The following is a 25,438-nucleotide window of genomic DNA, read 5'->3' on the forward strand; positions in this document are numbered from 1 at the left end:
TTAGTATTTAGTATTTAGTATTTAGTATTTAGTATTTAGTATTTAGTATTTAGTATTTAGTATTTAGTATTTAGTATTTAGTATTTAGTATTTAGTATTTAGTATTTAGTATTTAGTATTTAGTATTTAGTATTTAGTATTTAGTATTTAGTATTTAGTATTTAGTATTTAGTATTTAGTATTTAGTATTTAGTATTTAGTATTTAGTATTTAGTATTTAGTATTTAGTATTTAGTATTTAGTATTTAGTATTTAGTATTTAGTATTTAGTACTCAAGTAGCACAAAAGTCTAAAATACACCAAAATATTTGGTGTATTTTTTGCACTTTCGTGATATACATTTTGAATATAAAAAATACACCATTTTCTCGTATATAATAAACTCCGGTGGTTAAAAAAATATACCGATTTTGGTGTATAAATGGCGCAAGTGGTATATTAAATGATCTGGTTTTTGGTGAAAATTATCCCTTTGAAATTGAAAAATACACAATAAATCTACGGATAAAATACACCATTTAAATTATTCTGATTTAAAATTTGAACCAAAGTTTATTTTTTACCTCAAACAGTTTGATGAATTCTAATTCACACCATTTCTTATGAAATAAATGAAAATGAATTTTTATTCACTTTCATAATATTGCCATAAGAAACTAATGGTTAAATATGAATTTATTTGCTAATTTAAAAACGAAACACATTCTGTCTACTAATTTTACATACTACCCCCTCTAAAAATCGAGCGCCTCAAAAATGTCAGTGAATTAATGATTTTTTTGTTCGATTTTAAAAATCAGTTTTTCAAAAATTATATTTTTTTTTGTTGTTTTTTCATTTTTTTAGAAGAGTTCTTTTAAAACATAATATACCGCATCGAAAAAACCAAATTGCGGGATAATTAGGTCGATATATATACTATTATAGAAAACTAATTAATTGCTGTCTCCTTTTTTAAATGGCGGCCATTGAAAAATATGTCGTCTCCCACTTATGCATTCTGGTGAATTTTATGTCCACAGGGTGTGCTTTCCACACCAAAGAGAGTGTACAAAATGTACCGTTTTGGTTGATTTCAGAATCGAATAATTTTATACACCATTAATGGTATATTATAAAAACAACTGAATATCGGTGTATTTTTTGCACGGAATCTTACAAAAATGTTGAAATTTTTTACAGAAAAGACAGTGGTATAATTTTTATACCACTAATTTTGAGAAATACACCATATTTTTTCAATTTCCTCAATTTTACACCAAAATTAATGAATTTACACCAATTTATACACCAGTGTGCTACTTGAGTATTTAGTATTTAGTATTTAGTATTTAGTATTTAGTATTTAGTATTTAGTATTTAGTATTTAGTATTTAGTATTTAGTATTTAGTATTTAGTATTTAGTATTTAGTATTTAGTATTTAGTATTTAGTATTTAGTATTTAGTATTTAGTATTTAGTATTTAGTATTTAGTATTTAGTATTTAGTATTTAGTATTTAGTATTTAGTATTTAGTATTTAGTATTTAGTATTTAGTATTTAGTATTTAGTATTTAGTATTTAGTATTTAGTATTTAGTATTTAGTATTTAGTATTTAGTATTTAGTATTTAGTATTTAGTATTTAGTATTTAGTATTTAGTATTTAGTATTTAGTATTTAGTATTTAGTATTTAGTATTTAGTATTTAGTATTTAGTATTTAGTATTTAGTATTTAGTATTTAGTATTTAGTATTTAGTATTTAGTATTTAGTATTTAGTATTTAGTATTTAGTATTTAGTATTTAGTATTTAGTATTTAGTATTTAGTATTTAGTATTTAGTATTTAGTATTTAGTATTTAGTATTTAGTATTTAGTATTTAGTATTTAGTATTTAGTATTTAGTATTTAGTATTTAGTATTTAGTATTTAGTATTTAGTATTTAGTATTTAGTATTTAGTATTTAGTATTTAGTATTTAGTATTTAGTATTTAGTATTTAGTATTTAGTATTTAGTATTTAGTATTTAGTATTTAGTATTTAGTATTTAGTATTTAGTATTTAGTATTTAGTATTTAGTATTTAGTATTTAGTATTTAGTATTTAGTATTTAGTATTTAGTATTTAGTATTTAGTATTTAGTATTTAGTATTTAGTATTTAGTATTTAGTATTTAGTATTTAGTATTTAGTATTTAGTATTTAGTATTTAGTATTTAGTATTTAGTATTTAGTATTTAGTATTTAGTATTTAGTATTTAGTATTTAGTATTTAGTATTTAGTATTTAGTATTTAGTATTTAGTATTTAGTATTTAGTATTTAGTATTTAGTATTTAGTATTTAGTATTTAGTATTTAGTATTTAGTATTTAGTATTTAGTATTTAGTATTTAGTATTTAGTATTTAGTATTTAGTATTTAGTATTTAGTATTTAGTATTTAGTATTTAGTATTTAGTATTTAGTATTTAGTATTTAGTATTTAGTATTTAGTATTTAGTATTTAGTATTTAGTATTTAGTATTTAGTATTTAGTATTTAGTATTTAGTATTTAGTATTTAGTATTTAGTATTTAGTATTTAGTATTTAGTATTTAGTATTTAGTATTTAGTATTTAGTATTTAGTATTTAGTATTTAGTATTTAGTATTTAGTATTTAGTATTTAGTATTTAGTATTTAGTATTTAGTATTTAGTATTTAGTATTTAGTATTTAGTATTTAGTATTTAGTATTTAGTATTTAGAATTTAGCATTTAACGTTTACCATTTACAGTTATCAATTATCACTAGCACTTGTCACTTGTCAATTATCACTTTCAACTTGTTTTAATCATTAGTCACTGGGAAACCAGTTGCAAAGAAAAGAGATTTTTTATTTGATGCCTACCTGGAGAAAAATAATAGTTGACAATTTAAGGGAAATTGACTTCCTGAAACAGCAATAAAAAGGTTATTTGAGTGTTTTAGGCACGAAAAGTTATATACATAATCGCAATTTATGAAACCTCAAATCCGTCGCCTTAAATAAATAAATAACAAAAAATATAACCGAAATATAATTATCCACAATTTTCCTCGACTAGGTACCTTAAAAGATTATTTGAATATTCTAATAATATTTTACTTCACAACATTAAATCATCGAAATGGGTCAGTGATGAAGAACAGCTAAAGTGTATACAAATTACGAAAACATGCAAGGACCAAAGCTGTTTGTGTATCTAGGACATTATTCATTTTAACAGGACCTAAAAAACAAATCCTCCCTCAAATTTCAAGTTCAAAACACTTTAGTATTCCCTTCTAACAAAAATCCATATTTTATTCTATTTTTCTTTATGTCAGGACCAGAGGGAACTTGAATTTGTGATGATAACGATGATATCCTATTTTGTATAAATTTAGTGTAGGGAGTAGGATTTAAATGTGCGGCTAGATATGGGTTCCACAGCTAAGAAGGAAAATCTTCCATCAATAAAATTCACACTAAAACTGGATGAACTTATCCTTATAATGAATAACTGTAGTAAATTATTTAGAACCTTACTTTAAGTAACATTAATTCAATTATTTTGAAAATAGAGTTATGCAGTACTCAAATTAAAAGAAGCTTAATTAAAACTTCAATTTGCTTTAGTGGAAAATCTCCCAACACTTTAAATTTTTCTCTCTAAAATCTCAGACAAGAGTTTTCCATAAAGAAATATTTTGCTTTTTTTGCTCACTTTTCAGTCTCATTTTAATATTTTTAAAACAAAAGGCATAACTTTATTCTTCCCTATCATCGCCACGAAATTTTGCTTTAAGTCTCGACAACAAACTTTTTAACGAACAAAAAAAGAAAAGTTGAAAAATCTCTTGAGTAAAATAAAAATCGATTATCATTTTTATGACCGTTATTTAAAAATTATGTCTTAAATTGGAGGATAGAAAAAGTTATCGATGCATAAAATTAAAAATAAAGTGTAACAAAGATATTCTCAGATATTATAAAAAAGGTGTTTACTAACCTTGAAACTTCTATTGAAAAGTCTTTGTTTTATTGAACAATAGAGCCCTCTTTACAAATCCAGTGAAAGAAGGCTTTAGCAAATTAAATAGTCGTAGGTACAATTGAGTTGCTTTTGCATGTAAATTAGTAAAGAAAGCGACACAATTTGGATCAATTTGAATTCTGTTGCAATCGAATCTTATACTTCATGCACACTTTTACACGGTTAGACTTTTCAAAAACTTAAAAAAGGCCCAGGACTTTTAAAATATAAATAGTTTTAAACACTTTTTGTATAATCCGCTTTAACTTCCTGGGTCCTTTAGAGTTATATTTACGTTTGTTTAGTCCCATTCTCAGGTTTTCAGTTCGAGGTTAAAGTTAATCATGAGTTAATGAGATATTTAAGTTTCGACTGCGATTTTATCAACTTCGGCTGCGATTTAGTTGTGTTTCATATCCGATTTATCAGTTTTAATGAGATTTGTGAGTTTCGGCTGCGATTTAATCTTTTTCGGTTGCGATTTATTTGAGTTTCGTCTCCGATTTATCAGTTTTTATGAGGTTTGTGAGTTTTGGCTGCGATTTTATCAACTTCGGCTGCGATTTAGTTGTGTTTCTTATCCGATTTATCAGTTTTAATGAGATTTGTAAGTTTTGGCTGCCTTTTAATCATTTTGGGCTGCGATTTAGCTGTGTTTCATATCCGATTTATCAGTTTTAATGAGATTTGTAAGTTTTGGCTGCGATTTAATCATTTTCGGCTGCGATTTATTTGAGTTTCGTCTCCGATTTATCAGTTTTAATGAGATTTGTTAATTTCGGCTGCGATTCTATCAGCAACGGCTGAGATTTAGTTGTTTTTCGTTTTCGACTTATCAGTTTTGTGATTTAATTCAAATGTGATTAGCAGTCTTTGCTTGGAATCTACCAATTTTGTCTGAAATTTAACAGATTTAAATGCGATTCGGTTGCGATTTTTTAGCTTCAAATGCGAATTAGCATTTTCGACTGCGATTTCTCAACTTTGTCGGCGATTTATCAGCTTCAAATGCGATTTACCAGTTTCTGCTGCGATTTACCAAATTTGGCTTTGCGCTTTACAAGTTTCAAAAGGAACTAACTAGTTTCAGCCTAGATTTTATAGCTTAAGCTGCAATCTAACAGTTTCGGCTGTGATTAACCAATTTCGGGTACAATTTATCAGTTTTTAATGCGATTTTCCATCTTCGGTTGTGATTTACCAGTTTCGTGTGGGCTTAAGCTGCCATTTACCATAATCAAACTGTACTAATCCACTCCTGTTGTTATTTGTGCATGACCATTTGTAATTTCGAAACATTTTGCCCACATGTGATGCTATTAGTTAACTGAACTGTGTGAATATTGTAGTAGGATGCATTTGGGTGCCGGTAATTTGTATGTTCAGCTGGAGCCTGGCTAATAGCTTTTGGGTAGACAAACACAAAGAATGTAATTGTAAAGTGCTTCTATGATTAAGTATTTATAAACTGAATTATGATGTAAAAGTAGGTAGGTATATGAGGAATTTTAATCCAATAATTCTGTTAAACACTCTCTTTAAATAAATTTTGATAATAATCCTCATTTATGCTATTCAGTGCCATAACTTATTTATTTATTTAAAATATGTTAGACCTGTAGATTAAGTATCATCAAATATTTTATTTATTGATAATAAGAGGTATTGAAATGATAAATTGGAATTTTAATTTGATTTATTGCATGCATAATTTTTGATTCATGAGTACGTAAAATAAAATTTTAAATCCTTTTTTCACAGCTTAATGATTTATTTAACAAATATTTAATGTTTTGTTGGTTCGAGAGTTTATTTGTGATTCAAATTTCAAAATGTGTTAATCCTAATGAAATTTTTTTAACGATCTGTTTGGTTTAGGTTTACCTAGTTTCAAGTCACTATGCTTAAATTTTCTTCCACAAAATTTCAACGTTGAGTGTAAAAGGTTTTCCTGTATTTTTATAAGTCATTTCTGTGTAGAATACGGTAGCTAATCACTTCAAAGACTTTCCCTTTTCTGTTAGTTGACTTACAATTTTGGAATTTTTTTAAATTTTTACTATCATGTTTGTTGTTGATTTCAATTGAACGCCACACCCAAAATAATCGGTTGTAGAAATCACAACGAAATTGACCCGACAACCAAATGCTTTCAATTTGATCAAGAAATACATAATTGTGGATTCCATCACCAATTCCTAAAAGTTACTACATGGTTGTAAACTCAAACACAAAATTGTAAAAATCACAACAGGTTTTGTTATTTTTAAGATTTGGCGATGGAATTCAACAGGCTTTGCAAAGTCTGCGTCATGAACCTCACGAATAAGATCAAGATACAACTTTTTAGGTCGCATAAGATTTTTCACCTGCGAACTTGCACTTACGAACTAGTACATAATGTATGTAGGGGAGAGTGGGGCCAAATGTAACACTTTTTTCTAAAACCGATGGTTCTCCTACAAATTTGAAAATGGGTCAACCAGACCTTTTTTAAATTAAAGACCCATGTTTTATCTGCAAGATCCATCACAAAAATTCAGCAAAACATAACGGTAATGTTGAAAAATAAAGCTTCCAAAAAAAAAATCGTGTTGTTTCAACTTACCCCACATACGGGGCAAAGTGTAACACATACCGGGGTAGGTTGTACCAAGAACTAAAAATAAGAGAAAAATACCTTTATTTGTTTATATTCATTTATTTTTAATTAATAACAATAAAAACAAATCTCAGTCATGAAATTTTGGTGCAAATTTGTAAAAAGTGGAGCAAATCCAAGATTTCCAGAGAAAATTTGACAGTAGTCTTAAATAAAAGTTATTCGAATTCATAAATTGTTTTATAAGCTTTATGAATTCAGGTGGTGGTTCAAAAATGTGTTTCCAATTTCCAAATAAATACAAATTCAATTACAAGCATTCATATTCAGGGTTGTTAATTATATTAGGTAAACAATTTTTCAGTACAGGTAGGTTTTTACATGGAACAACTTGCCCCGGAAAAATGTTACAACTAGCCCCAGCATGAAATTTGGCACATAAAATCAATTTAAAAAAAAAAGCGAAACTGATATAGACATAACATATACACGCAATTTGAGCCAAAACACAGTTGCATATAACAAAAAAACACTTACACTCTATCTTTTTCGGGTAAAGAGGTAGACCAAAAATAAAATTAAAAAAAAAAGTTAAAAACATGCATTTTTTGGGCACCACTAGTGTAACTTCTCACCCTGTCGTCTAATCTTCATCTGAAGAAAATGTGCCGGTAGATATGGAAAAATTTAGCATTTTTCTCCTTTACGCGTTTCTTAATATTGAAAGGAACATCGCTTTTTTTAGCTGTTAATTCTTACCCCTGTTACATTTAGCCCCACTCTCCCCTACATTAGGGTGGGTCAAAAAAAAAATCGAAATTCTTTTTTTTTTAGTTTGTACTAATAAATTGCTAGACACCTCTAGAATACACACACCAAATATGAGCTTTTTATATCAATGGGAAGATCCTCCGCTTCGCCATTTTCTATTTTTACATCAAGCTTCTACTAAAAAAAATTATTTTTTTATAAATCGACTTTTTTGCAAATTTCTTTACATATTCTTGTAGGAAATTTAACGCTCTACAAAAAGGGAGACGGACAGAATCCCGAAAACCCCAAATCCCGAAAACCCAAAATCCAGAAAGACCAAAATCCAGAAAACCCTAAATCCCGAAAACCCCAAATCCCGAAAACCCAGAATCCCGAAAACCCAAAATCCCAAAAACCCAGAATACCGAAAAACCAAAATCCCGAAAACCCAAAATCCAGAAAGGCCAAAATCCCGAAAAAAAACAGAAAAAATAAAAAACTCTTCAAAACTGTGTTTTACTGAAATTTTAACTGAAACATAAAATTAAAACCAATTAAAAACAATTTAAACATACAATTATTATAAGTTAAATATTAAAACTAATAATTCTTTTGATTTTAGTTCAACGATTTTCCAACTTAACTCAATCATTACAAAGCATTGCTGAAATCACAATAAGAACTTGAAATCATGTAAAAAAGAGATATTAACGGAATCATAAACTTATATTGTTTTTTACGTAATAACACCTTAATTTCACACTTAGGATTGTTTTCGAAACCGAAATCCCGAAAAATTATATAAAATGAAAAATTTGCGCAAATTTTTCATTTTATATAATTTTTCGGGATTTCGGGATCCCATTCGGGATTTTGGGTTTTCGGGATTCTGGGTTTTCGGGATTCTGGGTTTTCGGGATTTTGGGTTTTCGGGATTTTGGGTTTTCGGGATTCTGGGTTTTCGGGATTTTGGGTTTTCGGGATTTTGGGTTTTCGGGATTTTGGGTTTTCGGGATTTGGGGTTTTCGGGATTTTGGGTTTTCGGGATTTCGGTTTTCGGGATTTTGTCCCCAATCCCTACAAAAAAGGTATCAAACACTTTTTTCGTTTATCTAACCGTTTAATAGATATTTGAGGTCTAAAAATCCAGAAAATCTTTAAAAAATCGTTTTTTGTTCTTAATTTTGTAACAAATTGAAAAATTATAATAATCAAACGCGCAACACATATTCTTGTAGGTAATAGATTGTTCCACAAAAAAGATCTGGGTAACTTTTTTCATTAATCTAACCAGTGCCGATTGCAAGATTGCAAGTGGCGCCTCTCAAAAAAAAAAATTCATCTTAAAACAATTTTTTAAAATCACGAAAAAAGCAATAGCAGATTATGTCTTACCTCTCATATGTGTGCTAATGCATTTATTAACAATGTGCAGTTTATTAAATTACATAAGGTTAACTTAAAAAAAAATTTATTATTCATGTCATTTAGGCTCAATTGACAAGTTTACCTTTATCTCTGACTTTTTTGTTTAAACACATTTAAGGAGTAGGTACAGTTGGTTTTATTTGAGCAATATTTTTTCAAAAACTTTTTCAACTAGGTACTTTAATGTCGTTTTCGATTGGAATCACTCAATGATTCACTCATTCTGAAATCCAATAAAAAACTTTGAATCGCTTTCACCCAATTCTAAAATTTAATCTCTGTAGATATTGGTGAAAAATCAAATATTATGTTTTTGTTTTTTCACTAGGAGAATAAAAAACTTGCAGCACGCTTCTTAATGATTCCAGGCGCTTCCGGACGGCCAATCGAAAACGACATACTTTTATATGAATAGGTTTGTTCGTTGTGAGCTCTAGGGCACTCTGGGTCGTTCCGAATTCGTTGTCAAGCGTTTTTTGTAGCTCCTTTTTCAACCAGAGTTATTTCCTCTGTGTTCGATGTTCGCTGATGAAACTAAAGCTCTGAGGTGTTCGATGTAAAATGAAAACCCTAGAAACTCTGATTTTTTTGACAGTTAATTGACATGACTTAGAGTGTCATGGAGGGCGAAACAACGAACAGACCTATTTTTGTATTCTCACACACAAACGTAGTTTTTATGGAAATGGAGAAGCTGTCAATTTTTGGCATTTCTGGGTTTTCGGGATTTTGGTTTTTCGGGATTTTGGGATTGTGGGTTTTCGGAATTTAGGGTTTTCTGGATTTTGGGCTTTCTGAATTTTTAATTTCGGAATTCTGTCCGACTCCCTTCTGTTTCCTTATTCATTATTAAAGTCTGGATATTACCAGCTATGATTTAGTGATTTATATATAGGGGCGCCTTTGCAAAAATTAAACTGGTAGGAGGAATATTAGGATTGCTTTAGTATTTCAAAAAAAAAAAAATTGGGGCGCCTTGTTCTTCAAAGATGAACGAAGATTTTGGACACCATTATCCTTCCGGAAGCCAAACAAATTAACCCAAAATTGGGGGGCGCCTTCATTCTTAAAAAAGTTTAGGACAAAAAATACGAGCGCCGTTGAAAATGTAAAATAGAAAAAAATTGGGGCGCCTTTGCGAAAGTAAAAATAAATAAAACATCGATTGGAAAGACTTCGTTATTTATATAACTTTTTCAGCGATGCCAAATTAGTAGAAACCAGTTAAGAAATTTCATAAAACAAAAGAGGGGCAATTATGTTTACCAGTGTAATTTGAAATAATTCAACAACCGCATAAATTACGTACTTAAGATTTGTGAAAACTGGTAGTTTAATTTTTGTTGTTTTTTTTTTTTTAAATTCTTTTTGAATGTTACCTTTTTTTAGTTTAAAATTGGTTCCTGTAGCTTAAAACACACAAATACAAAAAAAAAATGAAATCATTAAAAAAATTATTTTACCTCATACCAATTTTCATCTTCTGTATTTCACTTTCGATACCTATGACATTTACTTATTCAATCCGTTTGACATTTAAAAAAACAAAAACCCTAAACAATAATTTTCCCAATTAAATAATTTAATACAAGAGAAGACTCGTTTAATCCCTAAAACCTCAATAATAAAAAAAAACAAAGTTAGTAATTGAATTAAAAGCCCCTAATACAAATACCTATGTAGGTACATATGCGACTCCAAAATAAGATTAAATTTCTATTTAAAGTTTGATTGAATTTCGGGATTAAATGTGTACTCATAAATCGTTCCAATTCAAATACGAGATGAGGATAAACTCATCTCGTAATTTGTTTACTCAGTTGGAAAATTGTCAAACCCCCAAAGAAAATGAAAAGTGAATTACAAAACTTACGATGAAAATCCTAAGAAAATAAATGACTCTCTCTGTTATGGAAACTACTATATTTCTTGTTGTTTGTTAAGACAAATATTATTTTAAATCCCCACAATACACAATAAAGTACTTCAGTCACAAAATATGTCACGAACAGTAAAATTTAAATGTTAATTTTTAGTTTCTATATATTTTCTTACCTTTAGACTCAATTTGCTGCAGAGTAAAATATGCACACATTTTTACATATAAAATACACACCTGAAAGGATGTGGGATGTGTGAATAAATAAATCATTTTTCATACGACTGGAAGAACTGAATAAATAAAAGAACCCTCACACTATACCATACCCAAGTGAAAATTAATTACGGTGAAAGAAGTTTGAAAAATAAAACAATAATAACACTGGTCTGCAAAATTTAACTTTTTTTTCTCCTTCAAATAATTTTTTGATATTATGAAAGATTAGACTTTCCTGAATCTAAATCTGGTTTCAGAAAAATTCTATCAGGTACCATTTTTGTAAAAATGATTTTTGAAAAATGTGAGTAGTTTCTAAAAAATCACCCTTTTAGATTCATTTGAACTTGTATAAAATTAAAACTATTTGTCGCATTGAGCTCAAATTTGGAAGACTTATTCTTCATAATATGACCTATCGATTGACACCAAATATGTTCTTTTATATTCATGTTTACTCATTTTTTAAAATACTAATTGACAAAAAAAGCAGACATTTCGAAATCCTTCACTTTTTAGTAAATCCTACATGAACAAAAGCACCTAAATTAAGGAAAATGTAAAATATCAATGCCCATTATATTTAAAAAGTCAAATATGTAAAGTAAACGAAAATAAAATACATTAAACAAAATTTTTACGTGTTTTGTAATTTTATATATACTATTTTTCTATTTAGAATTATCTTATTTGTAATAAACCATTCGATAAACTGACTTATAAAGCTTCAGATTTGTTTCTCTTAGAAACAATAGTACACTTTTCTTATAGTTTTTGATGTGCTGAGTTAGAATCGGAAATCACAAAAATTCTATCACGTCAGGATTTTAAGATATTCGCATTAAAGTATCACAAAATCAAGTTTTTTTTAGAAAATCTCAAAAAAACTACTATATCTCAAAAACCAGAGCTGACCGAAATTGTTTGAGTTCGGATTCAAAATCAGCACACTAAAGTCCATTAGAAAAGTATACTTTTGTTCTAGGGAGAAAGATATATTAATTTATAGAGATCAGTTTCTTTATGGTAAGATATGCCAAACATACTAAACTTACTTAAATTAAGATATCTCGGAGAAGAAAAGAGATATTGAGAAGATTGAAATTGAATTTGAAAGAAAAAAATAAGTTCTTTCATAAACCGTATCAATTTTAATTGAAAAAGATTACATTATGCCAAAATATTTCTTCGAAAACAGCAAAAAAATGGGTTTTTGAGATTATCTAACGGGAATATTTAAAAAACGTGACGTGCTAGGTCAATTCTGACTTCGGATTCGGAATCAGCATACAAAAATCCTTTAGAAAAGTATAGTTTTATTTAAAGGAGGATTTCCTTGCAGACCAGTGTAACTAAAAAAGGAATGTTCAAAAAAATGGGACATATTAAATAGCCATGAGAATTTGTAATTGAGACTTTTCAAATATAAAATTTATTTAACATTTTGTTGACATCCTAAATTGTGTCCATTAATTAAACAGAACAGAAGTGTTGATGACATTTGTATATCAACATGAATTTCAGATTTTTTTCCGACAGATAAAAAAATAATTATAAAATTGAATGGATTCGTTTAATGCCCTCAAGGGTGTGATTGACTGAATGCATTTGAAAGTGAGCTTATGATGTCAAATGTGTTGACAGATGGGATGTAATTAAGAACTAAAAATTAATCGATTGAAACAGGGTCATACAGGGATTGAAAAAGTTTAAACCAATCCCACTCCACACTTCAATTTGAGATGGCAAGGCTATCATAAATTTTGGCATTTATTGTTTCTGCAATACTTAACATGGCAGTAGAGATTAGATTAGATTAGATTCTTCCTTTATTCATCAGATAAATTACAATTTTTTTCTATTGGAAATACGGACATGACAATGCCGGAAATGACATTTCAGTAAAATAAATAAAATTATATAAAGAGAAGATGTATCAAAAAGATTTACAATAAATTTGAAATAATAAATTACATAAATAAATATTATACAAAATATTAGACAAAAGTTTATATTAACATAGATTTGAGGAATAAATTTGTATATAATTTTAAATTTTAAGTATTAAATATTAGATTTTTAATTTTAAAATTTTAAATTTTCAATTATTTTAAATTTTTAATACATTTTAAAATTTTTTAAATTTTTTAAGTTTTTTTTTAAATTTTTTTAAAATGGCAGTAAATTGAAAAAAGAAAAAAAAGACAGTTTGTGAAAGAGCAAAAAGTTCACTGTGGCGTATACGTTATTTTTTGTGGGTTTCTGAAGCAATAAAGAAAGTAGTTTTAGTAACTCTATTTATAACTGAAAAACGGCTGAACCGATTAAGCTGAAAATTGGTGAGGTCCGGGAAAATGACATACCTAAGGATACTTAAAAAAAATTCCATTCTTTTTGTTATTGCATTTTGTTTTCTAATAAGCCCACTAGGCGCTTCAAGAATTTTACATCTTATACATCCAAATCAAAGACCAATCCAAGATAAAAACCATTTTATGTTGTCACACAGATTCAACATGTTCGCCATGTGCATTTTGTCTAAAAACAAGCAAAAACCATCAATAAAAAAAAAACTGAGCGTATGGCATATGATATTATGGTCTTGTGGAACTAAAACCATAAGACAATCTGACTTTACTGAAAATAGATTTTCATAAAAAAAAAAACACTTTACAATTTGATCTTAAAAATCAGCATAGCAAGTTCCAGGGATGGGTTTTTGAAAAAAAATTCATAGATATCTACGATTGATTTTTTTTTTTAAGCCGTTTATAGGTCTCATTATAATCGATGCTGTCAGCAAGTAGTTTTATAATGAAATGACTTAGATTGTTAAAGCTTTTCATGTAAAAATTAATAAAGATTAATTTTAATTTAATGTTAAAGAAAATGCAAAAAAAAATTATTTTTTTTTTTTTTAATTAAAAAATACATCTTCATCCTCATTATAATTATTATCACACAAAACTTCGTCGGTCGGTTGCACATTCTGTGTTGTATTTTATAGTTTTTGGCGTCAAGAAACAATTTGTTGATGAAACTTGGCATGGAGAATAGGAAATAGCTGCAAACTTTGTTTTATTCAAAATGTGGGCTTTAAATGGCGGCCAGATATAATATAAAAATTAAGCTGAACTCGTATTAAAAATGTATTTGATCCCTATGTCGGCACACGGGTTTGAATTTGGCAGGACAAAAATAAAAGGGGTTCACAAAAAAGTGTCTTCATAAGGGTGAAAATAACTTTTTTTTGAAATTGTGAATACAATATTCGAATTCCTCGGAAAATTCTACATCAATTTCATACATGATTCTCTATAAAATAGTGAGACAGAAAAAAGTTCTAGCGACATGAAAAAGTATACACCAAATTCGCAAAAAAGAGGTGTGCCTACAGAGGGTTAATATTTAATGCCCAAAAACCAAAAATTTTTGTAAAACATACTTTAAGAATCAAAATTTTTTTTTGAATTTGGATTCTATTTTAGAATATCAAAATCTATAAGAAAAGTATATTTTGGTTCAACGAAAAATTAAATAAATTTATTTAGTGGAAAGTGGCCTAAAATGGCACCCCAAGTTAAAATAGCCCCCTTGCTAGAAATCGTAGAATCGAACATAATTAGAAAGTTTTATGAACGCGATTCTTTAGTTAATCTGGTAAAACCGACCTACATCCTACATATATAAAATTTTTTCAAGCCATTATCTGAAATTTGACAGGTCAAACTGTCTCTAACCACCTCAAAAAGTACACTCGTTAAAATTTTGTGAATTAGTTTTTTGCAAAAAAAAAGTACCTACCTATAAAAAACATTGTATTTTGGAAAAAGAAGTCAATTCATATATGTTATGTATGCATGAAGTATTTCTTAAAAATTTACTGTAATAAATTGGCTTAGAACGATTTTAGATTTTTCGGTATAAAACATAAATTCAAAAAACAAAAATTGGGCAAAATTGCTTACTTAGTACTCGGGTAAAATGGCATACAGTAAAACACGGATAAGTACCTCACCTTAAATGCCCCATTTTGATAGGCACTAAAGCGGGTAAGGTACTTACAAGAACCCGCTTAAGTGCTCATAGGCAGTTATCTCTATATTTATTTAATAACAAAAAAAAACATGTTTGATTACTAAAAACATAATCTTCACAAAACAAAATTACTTTGAAAGTTTAAAATAGCTAACTACAGTAAAACCCGGATAAGTACCTTTAGCTTAACTGCCTTCCCCGCTTAATTGCCTGGCTTTTCAAATACTTATAATTGAATTAACTTGCAAAAAATTCTTTTAAGTACACATTTGAAACAAGTTTGAACTGTAAGAAAAATTTCATTTCCTAAACCGCTTTAAAATTCTAAAATTCTACTATAGGTAGAAATTAACTAGTACTTACTTTCACATGCCATTTTATACTTACATTCGCATTTTATTTTTTTGATAGTGAAAATGATTGCTAAACATAAACGATATATAGAGAGTAAGTCCTTGACTGAGGAAAGTCCTTGATTCCGTCCAAAATCTGGAAAAAAGCATCCAAAACATTCGAAGTTCCAAAAACTACAGTAGGAGATGAGAAACCAATGTGAACAGGGTTTTGAATGACTTGTAGAAAGATTTGGGGGGGATTAAGCACCACTTGTTCCAAGAAAATTTAAAACCACGTAGGTATGTTTGGACAGTGTGCCATTTCACCCGGGCAAATTTGATCAGTGAAATTTGTAGACGTCTTGAAAATCAAAAAAAATTAAATACTTTTTGGAATTTTTTTTAACTGGCAAAGCAAACTAATGTGAGAGTAATATATTAAACTTTGAAAAGTATATACCATTTAAGTTTGAATGTTATTTTTTTTTTCGAGATATGGGACATTTTCCTTAGGGGGGCCATTTTAGGCCACGTTCCCCTACTTTTTTGAAATATAGTAGATAAATAGATAGATAGATAAAATTCTTTATTTCATATACTAATGTTTACAATATTTATTTTTAAGAATAAGGACGTGGAAATTCAGCCGTCTGCCTGAAATAACATTTCATAATAAAGAAAAGAAATATATGTTGAAAATATTTGAATAACTTCCAATTTATTTACACTCCATTAAATTTAAAGTCGCCATTAAAAAAGTTGACAGTTTTATAATTTTTAATGGAGCCTTTAAAAATAATGGAGAGTGAATAAATTGGGCCTAAGTGAAACATAGTAGTTTTTTATTATATATCGTTTTTTTTTTAATCTTTCTTATAAATTATTGTTGGCAACACCATTTTTTTTAATGAAAATTGATAGGAAAGTTTTAAACAAAACTATATGCATGGCAGTAGCATTAAAGTTTTTTTTCCCGGTTTGGCACATTGTTAGCCAAATAGTGTGCTTCTTTTCAAAATTGTTGTAATTGAGTACAAATAGTTATACGCATACCTAAGAACTAACATATTTTCGGTATAAATTTAGCTTAGTTTATAACTTATGTACCTTATAATATCTTAAAAATGATTCTATTAAGAAGCCTTATTTGGCTGCAATTTTGTAATAATATTCTTCAGTGCATAAAATAATATCACTCTTCGTCAAGAAATGACCATGCAAATGAGGCATTACCCCTAATTTTTTTTTTTTTTTGCATTGGAGGGTGGCTTCATAGTTCATCGTCATCGTACTTACCACGGGGTACTACCGCATCGAATATGGCATCCTTCAATTACACAAAATAAGATGGCGAAAAGTAATGACTAGGAACTGACTGTAGTTTGAATTATAAAAATGAATAAAGTCTAAAATTTTTTTGAAAAACAAAATTTTTGAAAAGCAAGAGTCCAAATTAGTGAAAGTCAAAATACCTACTATAAATATCTCTTTGGAAATAAGTAATATAAAAATTCATTTTAGTAAACATTTTTCATATACTACACTTATTTTGAAAAATAAGTCATAAGGTTTTAATAATTATGTACTTATTATAAATATAAACCCATAAAAATAATTTTAACTTGCTTCTATTTATTTATGTATTTTTTTTTTTAATTTATTATTTAAATAAGTCAAAATGAACACAATAATACTTCAAACACTTAAGAGTGCCCCCAAGGCTCAGAGCTATTGCGTACTTGCGCTTCAAAATACTGCCAAATCTCACTTAAAAACATATTAAATATAAATTACGTATACGCCACAGTGAATACTATTTTATTAATTGAACGTCGCTGTTTGCTTTTTCTTTTAAATACACAAAGCAAGCGAGCGTTATATATTTGTGGCAAGGTACATATAAGTTTGGTTGAGTTTATAATTGCAAAACTTCCAGAGTCCTGCAAAATTTGAGTTCATACAAATTTAATAAGTTGACTATTTTTTGCGTGAGCTTGTCAATATTTGCTATCAAATAGGAATTTTTTTTTTTTAATATGAAGTTAGAACGTTCTTAATAAATACATTTATGAAACATTTTTAATTTAAACATGACGAATGCATTCATTCATTCAATTTTAATTTAAAATGATTTTGATGGAGTGGGCAAATTGTAAACTCAAATTGAAAACTTTAAAATATTTATTTTTCCCACACAAAAATGTCACAAATGAAATTCTATTTCTCCTCCCTTTCTGCTTTGCTGCAACATTATTATTGAATTCACACATAAATTCTTCTGTTGGGAACATATTTATTTTGAGCAAATATAGAAAACATTTTTGCATTTATTGAAATATGATATTTTGTTATTTGATTTTTCATGTTCATTTTTATTTTTATTTATTGAATTGAAGTTTTCATAAACAAATACTAGGAATATTTGTATTTCTCTCATAGAAATATTTATTTTTGCAATAGTTAAGATTTACTTATACTCAACCCACATAACATGTCACTTTTTTACATCCTACAAAAATAATAAATCTTTTCCAATGTGGTCGAATTTCAATGGATATTACATAGATATGGATAACCTTTTACTGAAATTTGTATTCAATATGAAAACCAAAAACAAAAGCATTCTGATGAAATAATGTTTAAAAATATCAAATTCCAAATTGATTTTTTTATGTATAAAGTTACTTTTTTACTTTTGAATTTTCGGTCAGCAAAAGGAATTTGAAAAAAAAATAAAAATGTCAACTTACCTTTTATTATTTTAATTAAATTACATACATATTCGTATATTTATCTCAAAAATAATATTTTGTATAAGAAAATATACAAATTAATATTTAAATTATATTCGTTTTATTTCCATTTTATTATCATTTCTTTTAAACATAATAATTAAGTACAATGTTTTATTATCTTAAGCCTTACATTTATAATTTAGGTATTCTTAAAATTATTGTTTGTTTTTATTTTAATTTTAAATTAAGTTATGTACAAATATATATATTTATATTACTTGGGATCACATTATTATTAAAAAAACCTTCGATTTCAAAATTTTTTTGAAAATACTGTATAATATTTCTTTCATTAACCATAGTATTGAAATTAAAGAACAAAATTTTTAAAGCTTTTTGCTTAATTATAAATATAACTTAAAATTAAACATTTTTTTTTTTTTTGAAAACGTAAAATTATAAAATTTGTATGTAAAATATTTTTGTCTTCCTCTATTATTTATTTTTAATTTACATATATTACAAAAGTTCAATGAAAAAATTTAATAAAATTTCGTTGTACAAGAACTATTTGACTCAACCAAAAATTTGTATCGTGGTTATTTTTGTATTTATTGGTAGGTTAAACATTTAACATGAAACTGTGTTGTTCATTGTCCAGTTGTGTAGTAGTAATTGTTGTTTCCGTCAAAGATGTCTAAAAATAAGGAAAAAGGATAAAACAAAATTATTTCAAATTTGTTTATTCGTTTGACATTTAATGGAGATATTTATTATAGTTTAAATATTTAAAAGCTGAATTAAAAGAAGTTTTATACTTTAGTTTTTTAAGTGGCTTAAATATAAACTTAAAAGATACTATTTTCAAGATTCGAGGATTCTCATCAGATATATAAAAGCTGACCAAGGAGATACTTTCCTGGAGTTAAGATTTATAAGATTTATCACGTTCTCTTTGAAACAAAAAGCAAATAACTATTTTTTTTGTTTTTGTTCAAAGCATTGTTGAAAATATTGTTGGAAATGACGACAAAAAAATACTGTAAAAGTTTCAGCCCTTAATGTTAACATTTAGTACCGCCGCATCGCAATTTTCTATTTCCCATACGATTTGTATGGGAAAGATTGTGTATTTGTGTTTAGAATTTTGTATCTTTTTAATGGTTCATCCAAAAGGCTTGACAAAATCATTTTCTTTTATAAAATTGTCCGCTCTACAAAAAAGATCTTATTAATTTTTTTGATTTACCCCCGCGTTTCGAAGTTATTCAACTTTAAAATATAAAAAGTAATTTTTTCTCATTTTTTTCCGATTTTTTGACGAAATTATTATGTTTTTCAAAAAATTTGGCAAAATTTTCGAATATTTGTATTCTATGTTGTGTTTTGGTTTCACAGATCCTTTTATTTTACTCACAAACCCCAAAAACTATCATATTATATTTCTTCAATAAATTCGAATTATTCATTTTTTCAACTAAAAATTATTTTAATTAATTTTTCGCGTCCGTTTTTTTTAAATTTCATAAATGCAATCTTGTAGAGCGTTCAATTTTATACAAGAAAATGATTAAATCTAGCCTTTTTGATGAATCATTAAAAAGATACAAAATTCTAAACACAAATACACAATCTTTCCCATACAAATCGTATGGGAAATTGAAAATTGCGATGCGGCGGTACTAAATGTTAACATTACGGGCTGAAACTTTTACAGTATTTTTTTGTCGTCATTTCCAACATTGCGGGTGGCAATGGTGCAGTGGATGTAGTACTTGACTGCTAACCTGAAGGTTGTGGGTTCGAACCCTACCTCAGGCAGCGTTCTTTTCTTAATCCTCCAGCTTGGAAGCCACCCGTGGGACTATATGAGATAATAATCATCTTATTCTCAATTCACTGTACCAACAAAAAATCTTTCCTATCTTTCTATTCCTTCTAACTAGTGCCGTGCAGTTGCATTTAAAAGACCTTAGGTCTTACAGGCATATAGTTAAAATTATTATTATTATATATTTTCAACAATGCTTTGAATAAAAGAAAAAAAAAATTTTTTTTGAATCAGTCTAATGTATATACCTATGTATTTCACCTTTATTAATTTATAACAAAATAGTAACAGAAACCCTTTCCAAAGCAATTCTCATCATTGTAATCACATAAATTTGAAATTTCCAGAGGTTTCATTTTCGGTATTTTCAATTATCCTTACCCAAACCTTACCAATAACCTAACTGATCGAAAACACATGAAATTAACTAAATGTTAATATAACCTTGAATAAATTATATATAAGCAAGGCTAAGTTATCATTATTTTGGTTGCATTAAATTTGTACTCCAGGGATAACCACGTCTGTCTTTAAAATATGAAGTATCTACTCCATCTATATCCGATTTTACAACTACGCGAAATATTTTTTTAGTATCAAAAACAGAATAAGTCCCGGACTTATCATCTTTTGAAAATAAACAACAGCTTTTTTTTGTGTAAATGGTATATTAGATTAATGGCTGAAAATCTTAAGTTTAAAGCTACTTTAAAGTTAAATAAGCAGTCCGGACATTGTATTTTATTCTCAAATACAATTGTTTGATCGACTGGGGCTAAAAGCAAAATTGCATATCCATTTAAAAACTAATTTTACATCCGTTTATTTTCAAAGTATGATAAGTCCAAAAGCGTTTTTATTTTTTATCTTTTGAGCTATCGCTCCAAAAATTAAAAACGAAACGGTATTTTGTAGCTAGGCAAGAGTTCTACAGAATGTATTTTTTATAAATTTTTCTACGCATATCAAAAGAAAATAGAACGTTTTTTTCTTCTCCTGAAAAATTTAAAATCATGGACTTATCATGTTTTGCAAATAAATGATTCAATTGTGGTACCTAATTGATAAAGGTTTCCATAGAGATAAAATTTGATATTTCCCAAAATTACAGAAGGATACGTTACCTAGTCCATGTGTGTACATGTACATAGCTAGTTCTCTATTAACTAACAAATATTAAAACCATCAGAAATATATAATTTAGAGTTCTACAATAAAGCTCAATATCAATAGGAAGGAGCAAAGGTAATATTAAAGACTTCCAAGTAGCGTTATAATCATCAGCAGCAACAAAATCACAACCAATTACACACGAAAACCAGGACTATAGTTACTCCATAGATAATAGATATCATTGCTTGCAGCATATCACATCAGCAACAGAATCAGGTTGGTTTGCTACATAATATCCAACAATAATTAACTGACATGGCAAATACATACCTATATTAACCACATAATATAACTCGATAGACAATAATAACTGTTTCCAGTAGCAACCCTCTTTTTAAATATAATATTTAAGTGGAAGGATTAATATGCTCTTTGAACAAGGATCAAAGTTATAAAGATTAAATTAACACATTCTTTTTGATGGACAATTTTTAACTTAACACATTTGTTTTAATTTTATTATTAATATGCAATGTATCGTGCTTTATATATGTACAAGTTTAATAGTCATAAAAAAGAATGGATCAATTAAGCTTTGAGATTCAATCAAGCATTGATAAATGATATCAGTTGATGATATTTCTTATTCACTTCAGCTGTCAAATTTTTGACAAAAATATCCTAATTTTAAAATTGAAAAAATCAAATGCACAATTGGGTCGTACAAAATTGCTTAGAGTACCAATATCGGAAGTATCGGAAGCAAAGTAAAAGCATTTTGTTTCTTTGAAATAGATATCAAAGCATTTTTGTGTTCAAGCAATTACAATTTACTGATGCATTCTGCAATTGTTCTGCTTCGCTATCATCTGTTAAAGAAGTTATATCTTTGTGCAATGAAATGTATCAAAGTATATCAATATTTTTCAAGCAGTGAGAATTTCTCATCGCGTCAGTTTGCTACACACAATAGTAGCATATTGTGGATGAGAATGATATAGAAATCGATTGGTTGAACAGAAAAGCGATTCGTTTTTATCTCTGTTCATAAAATGCACTCTACCAACAATAAATTCCCAGTTTTCTGACAGTTACAGAAATAACTACGTTAGTTCTTCTCAGTCATCATAAACTAGAAAATAGGTTTACTACCAGTAAAAAATAGTCTGTTACAAACGTTTTTTGAGTATCAAATTGGATTTTACATTGGTGTAAGTATGCCTGGCATTTTTTTCTATTCTCTCCTTAAACTAACCAAACCTAGCAAGACTTCGATTGTTTGTGTTTTGTTTTCAATGTCCTGCCCAGTGTGTCCACAGATAATCATGGTCATGATATTTTGTATGTGCCATGTAAATATCTGACCAATTCAATTAAATTTTGTTTTTTCCAAATTATGATTTTAAGTAACAAGTTTACCGACTTTTATCATGGACAACAAGCCATTTTCAACCACCCGTCATACTAAAAACTCGAGATTTTATTGAGGAAACCTGTGATTTTACCAGAGATATCCGTGAATTTGCAGGATCCATGAATTCCGGAAATCAGTAATTTTTCAGAAAAACGTGTCATTTTACTGGAGCGATCCATGATTTTACTGAGAAAATCTATGATTTTACCGGGGCAAAACCATGATTTTTCTGTAAAACCATTCTCTACTAGAAGTGAAAAATATCAACTAGAACCTAGTAGTTTGTCTTGAACCTTAAAAAATGTATTCTTGAAAAATGAAAGAAATCTCTTGAACAAGTAGGTAAATATTATCAAACTTGATGCATACAGTTAGCATTTCTGTTAAAGCTCATGTTTTTAAAGCATTTCAGATCTTTTTAAATATGATTTACTTTTTCCTTTTAAAATGTATGGGACCGCAAGAAACCTTTTTTTGTATCTACTATAAAGAGTTATTACGCCCAATACATTTCATCCTCTGCCGCCTTCGTTTCCTTAACAATTTACTTTTTGTGAAACATTTTTTTTTTTTTTTCAAATTTTATGGAGGTTATGTAAATGATGTAAACATAAAATCGATTCTACTCGTATCGTAAACTAAATGACTAGCTATACCCTAGAAATAAAGGACCACACAATTAAGTTCACCGCACAACACATTCACCACAATATTTGTCTGCTTCAATATATGACAACCACCAGGCGAAACTATAACGATGTGGCAAAACCATTTTTCCATCAACAAACCTTCATAAACTGACTACCTACTCTCTTAGATTAATGTAAATTATATTATAAATCTGTGTTATAAAACGATTGACTTAAAGTTGTGATATTCACAACAATAATAGTGTCAAAATAATAGAAAACAAAACAGTAATTCAAATGATTAACTTTGGACAATACTAAACAGACAAATAAACTACTAAATCAAATAAAGTTTCATTCTCAAGGACGAAATACAAAAAAAAAAAGTCATAATTTATGATATCGACAACAATTTGACTTTATTGTCTTGCCGTGCTTGACTAATATTCCACCATTCTTTTGATGACTTCCAATAAAAAAAACTGGCCAAATTGAAATAAAACAATAATAAACAATTCATCAAAATACTTTTTTTATTCATTTTCATTTTGTGGAAAGCTTGGGCAAACACAAATATCCTAGTCGTAGAGACCTAGATACGTGTCCACAGGTCCACCGCAATGTCTCGTTTAGTTTATTTTGTGCGAAATAGATTTTATAAAAGAACAACTCTCTCGCAAACACACGTGTTACGTGGATATCATCTTATACACAGGTATCGATGCGAGTATGTCGCACGTACTTCAATAAAATTTTATATCTTTTGGATTTAGCCACTCAAGTTAAGTGCTATCACGACTGAAGCAAATTAGCTATTTGTATGCCACTAATAATATTGGAAGTTAGGAATGTTACCGCGCGAGTCGGTATTATGGGTGTCTTCAAAGAAAATTAGGAGTATGAAGGTATCTCGTATCTCTAGTATTTTGTAGAAAAAAAGGATTTCTTCGTATTAATGCTTGTAAATATCCCCTTATTCGATGTTAAAGATTAAAATGAAATGAGATCAAATTGGATTTGATATCAACTAATCTCGTTGCTATTTCTGAGCATTTGAAAATATCTGAGTAAGGGATTTCAATTACATTCCCACATATTTCTAAGGTAAGGTTATCAAATTAATGTTCGTTCTTGTTGATTCTCATGAATTAGTATGACCAAAGTGAATTAACATCATTTATTTTTTGTGCAAAGCATTATCTATAATATATATTAAAGTTTGGTTTTGTGTACGTTCGCTAACCGGCCACACCGGCTGACTTATTTTCTTAATTTTTTTTTTAAATCAAAGAGGCATAAGAGGAGAAGGTTTAAGGCAAAAAAAATTAAAGATTTTATAGGGTAAATAGGGGTAACAACGACATTGAAAAAAGAGGCTATTTTCTAAACGGTAAGTCGTAAAGAGTTGACTTTTCTTTTAAATGATAGACAAATGTATTCAATAGTTAAGAAAGGTATTGAAAAAATTCAAAAAAATTTCAAAACCAAGTTGTGAAGGTTTTTTTGCAGTCATACCCCTTCGACAAAAGACTAATTAGAGGTACGCAAAATTTTGCACAGAAATTTGAGTTACACCATGAGAAAGATATTAAAAAAAATTCGGGGTCTAAAATGGATTTTTTTCATAGGCCCTGTATTTTGAAATACAAATTTTTGAAAAACAACTAATTTTTAGGGACATTTTTGAGTAGTCATACTACTTGGAATATTAAAAAGTCGGCAAAAAATCTCAAACTTATAGGAAATATAGGTTTTATTTTACCAGATTTTACATAGGCCACTTTTGCTAAAAGTTTAAAAGTGAATACCTACTTTTAAACTCATTTTACGAACTTTTCAAGTTTTGGTTCTCTTTTTCATTTAAAATGTTAACTAATTACAGAGTTGAAAATTAAAAATAAATACAAAAAATGGCGGGACGAAGTCCGCCGGGTCAGCTAGTAATCTTATAAAGTGAGTTAAAAATAAAAAAAACTCACATTTTACGAGCTAACTAAAAAAAAATCGCAATATTTTAGTTTTGATCAAATTAAATTTTTTTATTTATTACCTTCTTTGTTTTGCTTCTTTTAGTTCAGATTATTAAAAACGCATCTTTTTACTTTAGAAAATTATTTATTTTTTTTGCCTATATATTTCGAGGTCTTACTTGCCTCATCTTCAGGGTCTAAAAATTACAATATGCGTTTTAATAAATTATATTAACAAATAATTTGAAATAAAAAATAAATTACCATTGAAATATTTTTGAAAAATTATGAACAATTTTCTAAAAAGTTATTTCGACATTTAAAACAATTGAAAAATCAAACATTAATTTTAATAAAAATTAAAAATTTTTTTTAAAGTATTGTTCAAAAAATATTTTAGAAAGTTTAAATTTAGTTACTTTGAACATTTCTATTAACTATAAGGTTATAATAAGTGTTTGTATAATCCTTT

General features: G+C 27.8%; 2 protein-coding genes across 2 annotated transcripts in view; one reads left to right on the top strand and one right to left on the bottom strand.

Annotated features, from left to right (window-relative positions):
- LOC129914005 (stage VI sporulation protein D) overlaps positions 1-25,438 on the top strand; it is a 208,497-nt gene that overhangs the window by 177,270 nt on the left and 5,789 nt on the right. The gene's annotated exons all lie outside the window — the stretch shown is intronic.
- The window catches only part of LOC129914006 (pyrokinin-1 receptor), a 219,961-nt gene continuing 212,776 nt past the window's right edge, over positions 18,254-25,438 (bottom strand). Inside the window, exon 6 of the mRNA XM_055993032.1 lies at positions 18,254-18,706. The gene's annotated coding sequence lies outside the window, so the exon portion shown is untranslated. The remainder of the gene's footprint in view (positions 18,707-25,438) is intronic.

The sequence above is a fragment of the Episyrphus balteatus genome, chromosome 3 (assembly GCF_945859705.1).
Source record: "Episyrphus balteatus chromosome 3, idEpiBalt1.1, whole genome shotgun sequence".
NCBI lineage: Eukaryota > Metazoa > Arthropoda > Insecta > Diptera > Syrphidae > Episyrphus > Episyrphus balteatus.